Consider the following 14021-nt stretch of genomic DNA (forward strand, 5'->3'; position numbering starts at 1 on the left):
CTTCCTCTCTAGGCGAACTCGGAGGAATGCTCGTCTCCTTTGTCTAGCTGGCGTTCGGCGCATGCGTCCTTTCCGTTGTCAATGTAAACACTGGAAATGGGGAAATTCTGAAGGCGGATTAAAAATCATACGTATATAGGCCTGGGGAGGAAGCGTGGCCTGATGGGTAGCGATTCGGCTTTGAAAGTCTTCAATACAGGCCCCATCTTTAATACATACGGTCTGGGTCACCTTGGTCCTGTCATTTCCCCACCGGAGCCTCAGTTTCTTCCTCTTTAAAACAAAGGCAATGGACTTAATAGCCCCTAAGGTGACTTCCAGCTCTAGATCTAGGATAATATTATTATTTTGTCAGTTAATCAATAAGCATCTATTAAGCACCTACTGTGTGCCAGGCACTCTGCTGAGTATGGGAATACAAAAAGAGGAAAGAGACAGGCTCTGCCTTCAAAGAGCTTACAATCTGATGGTCCAGCTAACATGCAAACAAATATACTGTATACAGTATACATACTATACAGGATGAACAGGAGACAATTAATAGAGGGAAGGCCCTGGAATTAACAGGGCTTGGGGGAGGCTTCCTATTGAAGGTGAGATTTTAGTTGGGACTTAAAGGAAGCCAGGAAGGTCAGCAGCCAGTGGAGAAGGGAGAGCATTCCAGGTGTGGGGCTGGAGAGATTGCTAGGAACCAAGACATGGAGGGTCTTGCTCCTAGAACAGTCAGGAGGTCAGTGTCTCTGTATCACAGAGATAAGGGGGTGAGGGTCAAGTATAGAGATAAGGTATAAGAAAACTAGAAAGGGCGGGGTGAAGGCAGGTTATGAAGGGCTTTGAACTTCAAACAGAGGGTTTTATATTTGATCCTGGAGGTGACAGGGAGTCACTGGAATTTATTGGGCAGGGAGTTTACTCTCCAAGGAACTATTTAAACAAACAAAAAAACAGCAAGCATTTACATAGCATTTTTAAGGTTTACAACGTGTTTTATGGATATCCTCTTGCCATATCCTCAGAAAAACCCTGGAAGGAAGGTGCTTTTATTATTCCCACTTTGCAGATGAGAAAACCAAGGCTGATAAAGGTTAAGTCACTTGTCCAGGTATGCAAAGCTAGTAAGGGTCTGAGGGCAGCTTTGAACTAAAATCTTTATGGTTCCCAGTCCTGCATTCTATCCACTGTGCTGCCTAGATGCCACAAGTAGGTCCATTCTCTGTCCTGTTTACAATGCTATCCTCATATCCCAAATCATGATGTATCTGTACCTGGAATCCTGCTGCTACTTCCGCCCACCAGCTCTCAAATAATAGACCTGGGGTTTGGTGCTTGTTAGTTGTGAGACCTGGGGCCTCTTCTGTTTGGATGGGCCTCATTTTCATCTGCTGTGACATTAAGGTATTTGTTGGACCTAAATAGATGGGCTTATCAAACCCCTCTGCTTCCCCAGTGGAGCGCCCTCAGCTGCTCCTAAGCTTTTACAGGCTCCTGCAGGCTCAGGGCACCCAAATGAATGTGCACGATCTCCCAGTCCCTATGATTTTCTTCCTCAAGTGACAAAACTATTTTACTGTCAATTACATGATTCCCGCATGTTCATTGTGGAAATGGACACTTTCTCTAACATAGAAAGGCAAGATAAAATTGAGAAAATTCATAAAAAACGTAAGAAGGGGTTGATGCATGCCTAGACCACGTAACCTGGCATGGTCTCGGTGGAAGATGATGGAGGAAGTGCTTCTGGGATACTGGAGGACTGGAGCATGCGTGGATGTTGTGTGTTGGCCTACCACGTGGTAGGAAGCATCCATTTTCCATTGGCTGTGGCGCTGGAAATGTCGGCGTCTTGAAAATGGCCAGACAGAGCACACTCGGGGCTTTTACTGCATTCTTCTTCGAGGGTGAAGGATGCAGATCTCGGAGCAAGGGAGGAATGACCTGAAGTCCGCCTCCTTCCTTCCTCTGCCCTTGTAGTCCACATAGCCCCGAGAAGCAGCGAGTTTCGGCCCTTCCCCTTGTAGATGCAGGAAGTGGAGTCTCCTGTCCCGGAGCTAGAGTCTGGGGGACCAGAAGTCCGGGAGGGCAGGCAGGGTGTCCAAGCCAGCCCTGCAGGGAAGCCCTGAGGAACAGAAGTTCAAGGAGGCTAGCCCAGGGGAGCTTTGGACTGGAGCTTGGTGGGACTGATGCTAGGAAGGAACTACTCTAAGCTGTGAGCCTAAACCCCTTGCCCTCCCCAGGACCGAGGCGGTCTAGTGGGGGCAATTATGTCCTAGACGTGTTGGAGGACGTGTGTATGTGTTTGCTCTTGCTATAGCCTTGACATAAATATCCCTGTGTAAAAGCTCATCGGACATCGGGGGTTACATGGAACTGGGACCCTAGTCATTGGGCCAGTAAAAGTGAGAGGACATAATCAGTGGGGGCTCAAGTAGGATCCTGGAGAACTCTGGGGGATCTAACATATACCAGGCCTTGCCCTTAGAGGGCGAGGCCAGAGGCAATCCCTGTTACAACAGCAAACATTCCCAATACCCATAGCCCAGGCCAAACCACATCCCGGCCCCTGATCCAGACCATTAGAAGTCAAGCACCCAGTCCAAACATTGGGATAACAAGCTTGGCCATCACCACGGGAGAGCTGCAGCTTCCTTGCATGGAAGTTTTTGCTTGCCCCAGGAAGGCTGAAGCTTTTCTACCCAGCTTCTCTGCTGTTCCCCCCAGGAGCTGGGTATCTGGGGGGCCTCTGCCACTCCCTTTACAGATGGTGCCCCTGTTCATGGCAGAGAGGCCTTCCCAGAGTGGGTGGGCAGATTGTGCCCACACTGTCCCCTAGGCCATGAGGTCTCCTCCATCTCACCTCCTAGGAACCCCAGCTTCTTTCTAAGCCCAGCTCAGGCACTGTCTCCTACAAGTGACTTTTTCTGGTTCTCCCAAATGTGCTCACTCTCGATCTCTTGATCATTCTTGATACTACAGGATTTATATCCTGTATTACGTATGTATGCTGCATCCCACTCAGTAAAACTTAAGCTTCCTGGGACCAGGGTCCCTTTCATATTTGTTTCCATATGCCTAGCACCCAGTGCCTGACATATAGTAAGCACTTAATAATTGCTTGTTGGATTGAATTAAGTTAAAAAATATGTTCATGTATGCAAAGCTGAAACATACCTGAGGTGTCATTTATACAGAGACACCATGCCCATGGTAGGTGCATAATAAATGTGAGTACAATGGAATTGAATTCTGCAGGTCTGTGAGATGGATGAGTCCCATGATCACAGGCCTAGGAGAGCCATTTCTGATGCCCGCCTAAGGCTTTTCATCCTAGAAAGGGGTAACTCACCTGTTAGTGGTGGGCAGGAGAAGGTCCAGAAGGTGCTTGTGATAGGCAGGTATAGAGAGAGGGCATAGGGAGGGAGGCCAAACCCTGCAGTGCCAGAGACAACAGTTGCTCATTGAGGCGTAAAGGAAGCAGCGTTAGCTCAGTCAGGCAGCGAGCATGTCTTAAGCCTTTAGCACAAGACAGAGAAACTGAGGAAATGAACATAGGCTGGGAAGAAGCAGCAGGACTGTAGCCTTTTGCGGATGACATGCCGGTCTACTTTGAGAACTCTGGAGAGTCAAGTAAAATCAATTCAAATAATAACGTCAGCAAAGTTGAGCAAAGGTCGCAAAAGAGGAAAGTGACAGATGTTGGTGAGGGTGTGGACTGTTTGGGCTGTGAATTGGTCCAGCCATTCTAGAAGACAATTGGGAACGATGCTCAAAAAATTCTTCAACTGTAATCCACACAGCTATACCACTATTAGGTCTATGCCAGAAAGAGATCAAAGAAAGAAGAAAAGGACCTGTATGTATCAGAATCTAGCATGTCTTTTTTGTGGTAGCTACAAATTGTTAACTAAAGTGGCTCTCCCATTGGGAAATGGAGGAAGAAATTGTAGTGTATGAAGATGATGGAATATTATTGTGCCATAAGTGTTGCGGTGTGAGAGGCTGAGAGGTTGTGACCCCTCAAAGACTGAAGTACATGGGTCATCTAGAATGAATTCACAGACTCAAGCATTCTTTAAGCCAAAGGGGCAAAGTTTATTGTTACACTTTTCAGCGGGCAAGGATTCTTAAAGGATTCTGCAACCTTAGAGAGGTACAGTTAAAGTTTATATAGGATGAAATACAATAAAACATGTGCCAAATATGCTAACTAGGGGATTCAGGGTGGGATTAGGGAGTGGTGAAGGAGTGGTCAGTTCTAAAAAGAACATGCACTTCTTGTACCTACTGCGCAGGTGTTTTACCCAGAGTTCATTAGGAAAAGCCCACAAGGGGGGCCACATGGAGGTGTGGTTTTAGGCCTGCTATGTCATTAAGTCAACCAGAGTTCAGGGTAACTGAGAGTTGTCCAGTCTGCCACCAATCAATGTCTTGTTTGACAAGATAGATGTAGGGAGTATACATATGTCTTAAGTCTAGAATACAGTTAATGAGTAGCCCAGGATGTAGATAATGAGGTAGGGTGGTAGGATAGTAGAGTAGTGGGTAAGAATGTCTTTATGACCCAGTGCAAAGCCAGTTTAAACTAATAAACCCTTCAGGTGCTGTTTGGAACTGCACCAGGGAGAGAGATAAGGGTCTTGCTGGGGCCCACTCATGAGTAACTGCTAGGCACAGGGTCCTTGGGCTGGGGAGAAAACTGTCAGGGACAGGACAAGTACAAGCACCCAAACATAAGCACCCAAACATAAGCACCCAAGCACCACATCATTCCCCCTTAAACAGATGGGACCAAAATCTTTTGGGGTTAGGGACGATGGTCTCAGCTTCTGAAACTACTTCCTGCTGGGTTTGGGCGTAGAGCTGTCCCTGCCTCCTGGGGTCCCTCTGGTCAAGAAGCTGGTTCTTTAGCCACTGTCTGGAACTTGGCCAATGCCAGGTCCAAAAGGTGGTGGGTTGTGGTCTCGGACAGATGTTGGTACCCAGTCTGAGCAGTCATCTGGAAGTGGAGGGCACTGAGCCTAGAGGAGACAAATCTGGCAAGGAGATTAAGCAGACGATGCCAAAAAGAAGTAAAAGGAATATAATCAGGAGTGGGACAAGAATAGGGGTTAACATAGAAAGAAGCCAGGATCCCCAAGAAGAGGATGTACTGATGTACTAAGGGTTGTTATGGATGTCTCACATCCAGGTGATTTTCTCTAGTCCTATTGAGCTCCACCTATTGAGAGTTGTTAATATACATACAGCAGGAGGTGTTGGCCAGGGCACAGACACCTCCACTAAGCAAGTAGATAATCCAAAGCTATCTGATTATCCAGGACCACATTTGCCAGGGAATCCAGAGGCTGCTGAATGTCCCAGAGACCATAAGCTGTGTCATTTGCCAATTGGTGAATGGTCCCTGTCAGGTTTGAAAGAATGAACTCATGTTGTAAATGTCCATACCAAGGCATGAGATACTCTGCTCCCTTTTAAGGTACCAGAGAACATTGTCCCAGAACCCACGCTTCACTCTTGTTAGGATGGAGGTGCTGGGTTTGGTAATATTGAAAATAGTCAAAGGTGGTGCCAAAAATCCAAGGGAGCACACACCAAAATCCTTATGAGATGTTAAACACCAGGGGGCCAGAACAACAGTTCTGGGGTCCTGCCAAGTAGTGGCATTTTGCTTTACTTCTTCCCCAGAATCCTCACCACCTGGCCCACCCATCCCACAAAGGAAGGAGTATCCCTTAGGGGTACAGATGGGACCTGTTTGTAAAAGGTACTGAGCATGGATGCCCCCATGGATCAGTATGATTACATGCCAATATTACAGGTAAGAGAGAAACTTTCAAAAGATCAATAAGAGTGTTACAGCTAGAAGGGGGCAGTAACATTGTGTGTCAACTGAGAAGAGAAGGTTAAATAAGAAATACCTACTAGGAGAGTGGCAGGAGGAATTTGGTCATAGGTGCAAGTAGGGAGTGTTCCCTCAGAACAGGTGGTATGGCTGGCAGAGGTAAAGTTCTGGGGACACATCACTGTAGGCATCATTACAGGTGGTGCAAGTCAAGAGACCAGCAGAGACATTTACAATCCCTCCCCTGGCAAGGGTCTTTACCCATATAGTGGCCATAGAACTTGTCTCCCAAGCAAAGGAATCCTGTTGAGAAACAGGATGTTGAGATAGAAAAATTTTCCCATAAAGGAGTGGCCAGTACAAAAGGGGTGGCAAAGACCTCTGAGGTGGTTACATTGGGGAGGGGGGCTCTTGCAAAAACTGCCTTAAACAAAAGAGGTTCCTAACTTTAACCTCACAACTGAATAGATACACAATCTTGTTCCGCAAGCTTGTTTATCCTTCTCTAATTATACTTCAGAAATTGAATCTTTTACATATGATAAATTCAAACACTAATTTTATACTTAGGCCATGGGATGACTACAAATTCAGATCAAAACAGCAAGATCTCACATACTTATATTGTGCTGATGTCTTTTACTGACCACTTGCTCTGATCAGAGAAATCTACCATAAAAGGAAAAGGCAGGGACATGTGACATCCAAATATGACAGGATAGAATATCCTTAGCTCTGTTTGAATTCAGATAACAGTCACAGTTCTCCAATCATGCAGTATCAATTCCACATCATAGCCAGACTCAGGAATAGTCAGGTGGGAAACATTCCTTCTCAAAGGAACACAATGGGGAAACTGAGCCAGGAGGATCCCATCCTAGATTGAGGCTAAGAGTGTCCTCACAGCTTTTTCCCAGGTGCAGACATCCACCTGTTCTGAGTAGCTTGCAGCATTTCTGATACTGATTTAACACAGACAACTATACCCAAATTCAAACTCAAAACAAAATTGGTCATAGTCCCAAGAGCCTTTTACCTCAAACAGCAAGTTTCACTAATCACAGCTTAAAGCCAGATACGGTTAATTTTTCTCCCATGGAGTTGCAATAAGCAACAAAGATTTACCAGGACTCACATACGTAAGAGATTTCACTTAACATCTTTCTTTCTCAAATTTAAACTTGTCCTGTGCAAAAGCCAATCATTAGAAATCATTTCTATCTATTGTACATAAACTTACAACTTCTCAGCAAGCCAAGTTCATTGTTTAGGAACTCCAAACAAGTTCTTTTCTCAGAGCAGATGACCTTGCCCACATAGATTTTTTTTCCAGGGACTGGGGCAAGTTTACAAAGTAAGGGGAATTGCCTTATACCCTAGGGAGGGGCTAATCCTGGTGCCCCTGCCTGCCGACTTCTTTATCCCAAGGAGAACTGTTTTGCACGGGCAGAACCAATCTGGATAAGGCTTTTACCCAATTCCCTCCTTTTCACACAGTAATCAATTAACAATTCTAGGTTGTAACATTAAAACAGTGACTTCAAATAACTTCGTTAACAATCTTATAGCTTTCATAAGTGATAATCAAATTGTTTTGTCTATAAGCCCTTCTTTAATTACAGGTAAAGGTGGAAATACCTAGTTTACTAAATGACAGTTATAAAACATTATAAGACAGGGTTATCAGGGCTGACAAAGTAGTATAACTGGTTTTACACAGTTTTCCCACTGTAGTTTCTTTAAGTTCACACTTTAATGACGTCCAAATTATGAAAAGCTGATTGACATAACAATACAAAAGTTTACCAGTTTGGAACAATACTAGGTGTTTAAAACTTAAAGCAAACACATTACCAATATGATGACTCCAATTCTGTTGAATGCATTTCCAAATTTCCTTACAAAGAAAATCAGGCATCTCTTCACCATTGACATTGCATACTGGTCACATCTAATTAAGAAACTAATAACAGTAGTTAACATTTGTATTACCAGAATGAATTAAATTACCTTTTGGTTGTATTCCAGTACACAAAAACTTTTCTCTTTTATGGGAGGCAGAAAAGATTAAGTGCTAACTCTCTTTATGATCTGAGGGGAAAAGATTCACCCTCCATATCTCTCTGTCTTGTACATTTAACAACTTGGACAAGGTTGGAATGTAAAGAGAGAGAGGGGGAAAGAATTTTTTTTTCTTAACAATTCTCCAAAAGTTTCAAAACCTTTTTACTCTCAAACCCTCTATTCACACTGTGTAAATAAATTATACCTTCCTTAAGCTTCCTACACATACTCTCTCCTACATGCTTAAACCTTCTTGCCTTCCTTCTACCTAATTATCCCTCTGATGGACTTTGATTAAAGTCCCTTTAAAACTGCACATATCTAACATCTTTCTAATTCTGACCTGACACTTTGAGGATCCTTCTTAACTTACTTTTTACCAATCATGTAACCTAAATAATAAAGTATTTTTCTCTCTTTCTCATCCACCTGCTCCTCCGAAGCTGCTGTTATCAGGGAGGGAGAGAAAGAAGAAAAAAAATGGCATTCCAGAGTCCAGCTACAGCCCTGGCTGCAAAGGGTTTCAGATTACACACGGACATACACCACACGGACAAACACTAACACAGAACAGATATATAATAATGATAGGGATAATCCAAAAACTCAGAGAGACTTCCCCTGCACAAAACAGACAATTTTTCATGATTCTCCAGATCTTATGGAGACAAGGCAAAAAATTTTTCTTAAGGTTTTGGAGAACGAGCTTTCTCCAATTCTATAAAAGATAACCTAGGGGCAAATCTCAAGGTGTAGAGAGAGATCCGCCCATCCTCTTTGCCTATATGCCTGAAAAAAACAAAAAAAAGGACTTGCTCCTGTAGTCTACTCACCTCGACCAGCGTCCTGGTGAGGGAGAAAAAACCTAGTGGAAGTTCCCAACGAGGTGTCCCTTGTCAAGAGGGAAATCTGCTAGTGCCTGTTGCAGGCTCAACTCAGCCCCAGCAAGCCTTCCTAGGTACTTGAGGGGCGACCCAACTACAGGGTGGGTGGATGGGGGAGGCTTACCTTGAGTTGAAGAAGGCTTGAGACTTCAGACTAGCCCCATGTTGGGCACCATAAATGTTGCGGTGTGAGAGGTTGAGAGGTTGTGACCCCTCAAAGACTGAAGTACATGGGTCATCTAGAATGAATTCATAGACTCAAGCATTCTTTAAGCCAAGGGGGCAAAGTTTATTGTTACACTTTTCAGCGGGCAAGGATTCTTAAAGGATCCTGCACCCTTAGAGAGGTACAGTTAAAGTTTATATAGGATAAAATACAATAAAACATGTGCCAAATATGCTAACTAGGGGATTCAGGGTGGGATTAGGGAGTGGTTAAGGAGTGGTCAGTTCTTAAAAGAACATGCACTTCTTGTACCTACTGCGCAGGTGTTTTACCCAGAGTTCACTAGGAAAAGCCCACAAGGGGGGCCACATGGAGGTGTGGTTTTAGGCCTGCTACGTCACTAAGTCAACTAGAGTTCAGGGTAACTGAGAGTTGTCCAGTCTGCCACCAATCAATGTCTTGTTTGACAAGATAGATGTAGGGAGTATACATATGTCTTAAGTCTAGAATACAGTTAATGAGGAGCCCAGGATGTAGATAATGTAGATAGTAGAGTAGTGGGTAAGAATGTCTTTATGACCCAGTGCAAAGCCAGTTTAAACTAATAAATCCTTCAGGTGCTGTTTGGAACTGCACCTAGGAGAGAGATAAGGGTCCCACTCATGAGTAATTGCTGGGCACAGGGTCCTTGGGCTGGGGAGAAACTGTCAGGGACAGTGTTTCTGAGGCTAGGGAGAAATTGGGGTCCAAGTACAAGCACCCAAGCACCACATCATAAGTAATGATGAAGTGGACAATTTCAGAGGAAATGGAGAAGACCTCTGTGAAGTGAAGCTGAGTGAAAAGAGCAGAACCACAAGAATAATTTATACAATGATACAAATAGTGGCCTTCTAGGTCCTTGGGTGTGGCCTTTTGACTGAGTCCAAGTTTTCTGGAACAAATCCTTTTATTAAGGGGATTTGTTCTGTGAAGCTTGGATTCAGTCAAAGGGCCACCCTTGAGGACCTAGATGGCCACATGTGGCCTCGAGGCCACAGGTTCCCCACCCCTGTTCTAGGCTTAGACAATGCACAGCAAATTGCCTCCTTTTCCCATACACCATACATAGCTTACCTATGCCTAGGGCAAGCTGATTTCTCTGTTTTTGACTCATGTCCCCATCTGTGCAGGATACTTCCCAGGGAATGGCTTATCCCTGGATTCAGGATGTTCCAGGGCAAGGGTAGCTAGGTAAGGTCTATCTCTCCCCTTTTTCTATGCAAATCATCATGTATCTTCCCCTCCCCCCTTGTGTATCTTTTTTGTCGTTGTTGCATCATGATTTAATCTAAGTGCACAAAAGTTTGAAATTACAATCCCTCCCAGTATCTAGGAAGGTTAAGCACACCTCCGTATATTCAGTTCTGCACTGTTACATTTGAGCTATAATGTCAATTTTACATCACAATGCTTAGTTTGGAATTCCCATGCAAGACCTCAGCTTATAGAATGGAAACAATCTAAATTTAAAGTGAGAATTGTTTTCATGCTGAAAGCCTCTAAGGCCATTTCAATTTGGTTTACAATGCAATATATCCTGGAATTATTCATCTGAGCAAGTTTTGGTGTCATGAACCCTGAAGTGGCTTCTCTTTTTAAGGAGTGGGCAACCGTGATTATCTAGTAGAACAAACCACCCCACCGAGAAAACACTCTCAAAATAATCAAGTCCAACTCATAAAATAGCAGCTTTGTGCAATCAATTGCTCTTATACAAAGAACTGCGATGAACAGTGGATTCAGCTGGCTATCACACAAACAGGCTAGCTAGTATTTTATTACTCCAAAAGCACTTTAACAAGAGAAATGTAAGTATGGCTTCTGATAGGAATGTTTATACCTGGATTGCATATACCAAACTCATAGGCTGAATTAAGTTCTACAAGGAAAACTTTCAAGTATTCAAGTTAAGCAACAATGTGTAACCAAAGCTTACCCCAAAGGTCTCACAAAACATGTTACAAATGACATCATGAAAAAAATCTTGCACAGTAACTCAAAAAGTTTCATCTCTACAATGTACCTTTAAACTCAAAGTCTGTGTGAATGGTTAATTTTGAATATCACCAGTTATTTACTCACAGGGCATCAACTACAAAAAGAACATATGACCTTAAGTGGAAAAACTAAACTTCTTCAAAGTCTTTTAAGGTTTTCACTCAAGATATGTGTCCACTTAGAATGAAAAAATATTTTTTTTTCTTTTCTAAAACTGCCATCACATGTTTTGAACAAATGTCTTATTTTGATCTACTTTTTACTTCCCAATTTACCTGCTGGCCTGTTCTAAGAGGAGCTTCGAAAAACTGCATTATATTTAACTGCAGCCATACATACATATATATATAAAAAACTCTGCTGTGGACAAAAACCAAGGCTCTCTCCAACATAGTCTCTTTTTTTTCCCCCCAGAAGACACAATGTCAAATGTTTTTTTGGCCACTGCAGGCTTTACAGGTTAATATGCAAACTGATGCAAAATAAACTGAATAGCAATCAATAAAAATTAAAATCTTGTTTAAGGGAATACTGTTAAGTAACAAATTCTTGGGATTACATGCTTTATATGATCTGTTTCAAACTATGCAGATACACATCTTTACATGTGTCACTGTTAAAAGACAATAAAGAAATTTTAACAGCTAAAACATTTTTTAAAATGCACTGAGCTCATGAAGGCTCAAATAAAACTTGTAATGTTCTGTACATGCTCATGTGAAGTGAAGGGCCACTTATACATCACGCCTCTTGAAGGCCGATGTTCTATTTACCTCTGTCTGACCTATAGTGACTACGACTATGAGAGCAGGAAAAGGAACGAGAAAGCTTACGATTTCTCTCCTGAGACAGTGATCTCTGTCTTCCATCTCTTGAAAGGGACCTGCTCGAGCTTCGAGAAAAGCTTCTTCTTCGTGGTGATCTGCGTCGGGGTGGAGGACTTCTCTGATAATCATTCCTTGGTCGACGACTCCAAGAAAGTGGTGGAGTACGATCACGATGTCTTCTGTCAGCATACGACAGTTCCACCTTTATCCGGCAGCCACAAACTATTCTTCCATCTAGTTCTCTAACAGCATCAGCTGCATCTCTGGGATCTTCAAATTGAACAAAAGCAAAGCCTGGAGGATTTCTTGCAACCCACACACTTCGGAGTCTTCCATAATATCCAAAAGCCCGCTCCAATTCAATCTTCTTACCATTGTTACCAAGGTTACCTACATAAACCTTACAGTCACGATGCATCTCGGGCGCTGTGGCTTAACAGGCAGGGAACCGACTCCCACCGCTCGACTGGGTTTTTCCCCCGCTCCTCCCCGCTCTGTCCTCGCGCACCTGTTGCGTTACTCCCCCAACGTCCACCAAATGGCCTCTTTGTGTTGCTTTTAATAAAACAGCGAGGTGCCTCAGTGGATAGAGTAGAGGGCCTGGAGTCAGGATGGCCTCAGACACTTCGTAGCTGTGTGACGCTGGGCAAATCGCTCAGCCTCTGACTTGCCTTGGTTTCCTCCCCTATAAAATGGGGATCTTAATAGCACCTACCTCCTAAGGTCTTTCGGAGATCAAATGACATAATACTTGTAAAAAAAAAGCTTAGCACAGTGCTTGACACGTAGTAGATACTATATAAATGTTATCTATTGTTAAATGAAAACAAAACTCTGTTGTTTAGCTATTTCACAGCATTTGAAGTATTCTGTGACAAAAATCATTCCAAATTGTTTCTTCATTTCAAGACATCCAGTACCTCAGACATGTATTTAATGTATTAATATTAGATAACAGTCTGTTCTAACTAAGGTTACAATATGTAATTTTTAAAAGCATGCCTTAGGAAGTGGGGTAGACTTCATCAGGAATTGTATTTTGTGCGCATTCATACCTTATCTCCTGGTTCCTGATGTTCTGTAGATAAACATGCTCATAGCCAGCCTCCCCACCCCAACCCATTTTTAAAAACAAAATGAAATGAAAAAGCCTTCATTGGAGGCTATCATCTGCTCAAACTATCTATTGTCCTGTGTGTTTCTTTCACTGAAAATTTCTTAGATAAAGCTGTCTAAACTTGTTCCCTTCTCTTCCTCTCCTTCACTTCTTAACCTTTTGTAATCTGTTTTCTTTCTCCACTATGTATCTGAAAATGTTCTCTCTAAAGTTACAGTGCTCTATTGTCAAATGCACTGGTCTTTCCTCAGTCCTGATCCTTTCTGAATTCTCCACAGTGTTTAACTCTGTTGACTTCTGTCTCTTTCTTGATACTATCTCTTTCCCAAGTTCTGGAGACATTACTCTTTAATGGTTCTCTTTCCCACCTGTCTGATTGATTCTTCTCAGTTTCCTTGGAAGAATCATGATCCATGTTCCACCCCCTATACGTGGATGTAGCTCAGGGCTAGTCCTGGACCCTTTCCTATATTTACTCTAGTTCAGTGATCTCATGATCTCCCAGGGATCCAACTATCACCTCTGGGCAGATGATTCCCCCATCTGCAAGGCCAGCCTGCCCTCATCTCTCTCCTGAGCTCCAACTTCACATCTCATATCTCATTTCTACCTTGGTGGGCCATATGCATCTCAAGACTCAGCATCTCCCAAACCAGACTCATTATCTTTACCCATGAAACCCATCCCTTTTCCTAATTTCTCTATTTCTGTCAAGGGTACAGCCATCCTCCTATTCACCCAGGGCCACAACATCACAGTTAAAAGTGCTGCTCTTCAGCCCTGTCCAACTCTATGTCCATGGGGTTTTCTTGGCAAATATACTGAAGTGGTTTGCCATTTCCTTCTCCAGGGTTCCCATTTCACAGATGAGGAACTGAGGCAAATAGAGGTTGAGTGACTTGCCCAGGGTCACACAGCTAGGTCACATAGGCTGGATTTGAACTCAGATCTTCCTGACTCCAGCTGAGTGCTCTATTCACTGTAGCATCACCTAGCTGCCCCAACATCACAGTCATCCTTGATCCACATTCAGCCTTATTTAACCTCTACCGATTATTGTCACTTCTCACATCCACCCCATTCT

General features: G+C 43.4%; 1 pseudogene; it reads right to left on the reverse strand.

Moving 5' to 3' along the window:
* Positions 1-9938: 9938 nt before the first annotated feature.
* Positions 9939-12495, reverse strand: LOC110194712 (serine/arginine-rich splicing factor 3 pseudogene; annotated as a pseudogene).
* Positions 12496-14021: the final 1526 nt, after the last annotated feature.

The sequence above is a fragment of the Phascolarctos cinereus genome, unplaced genomic scaffold, assembly GCF_003287225.1.
Source record: "Phascolarctos cinereus isolate Bilbo 61053 unplaced genomic scaffold, phaCin_HiC Scaffold_8;HRSCAF=390, whole genome shotgun sequence".
Classification (NCBI taxonomy): domain Eukaryota; kingdom Metazoa; phylum Chordata; class Mammalia; order Diprotodontia; family Phascolarctidae; genus Phascolarctos; species Phascolarctos cinereus.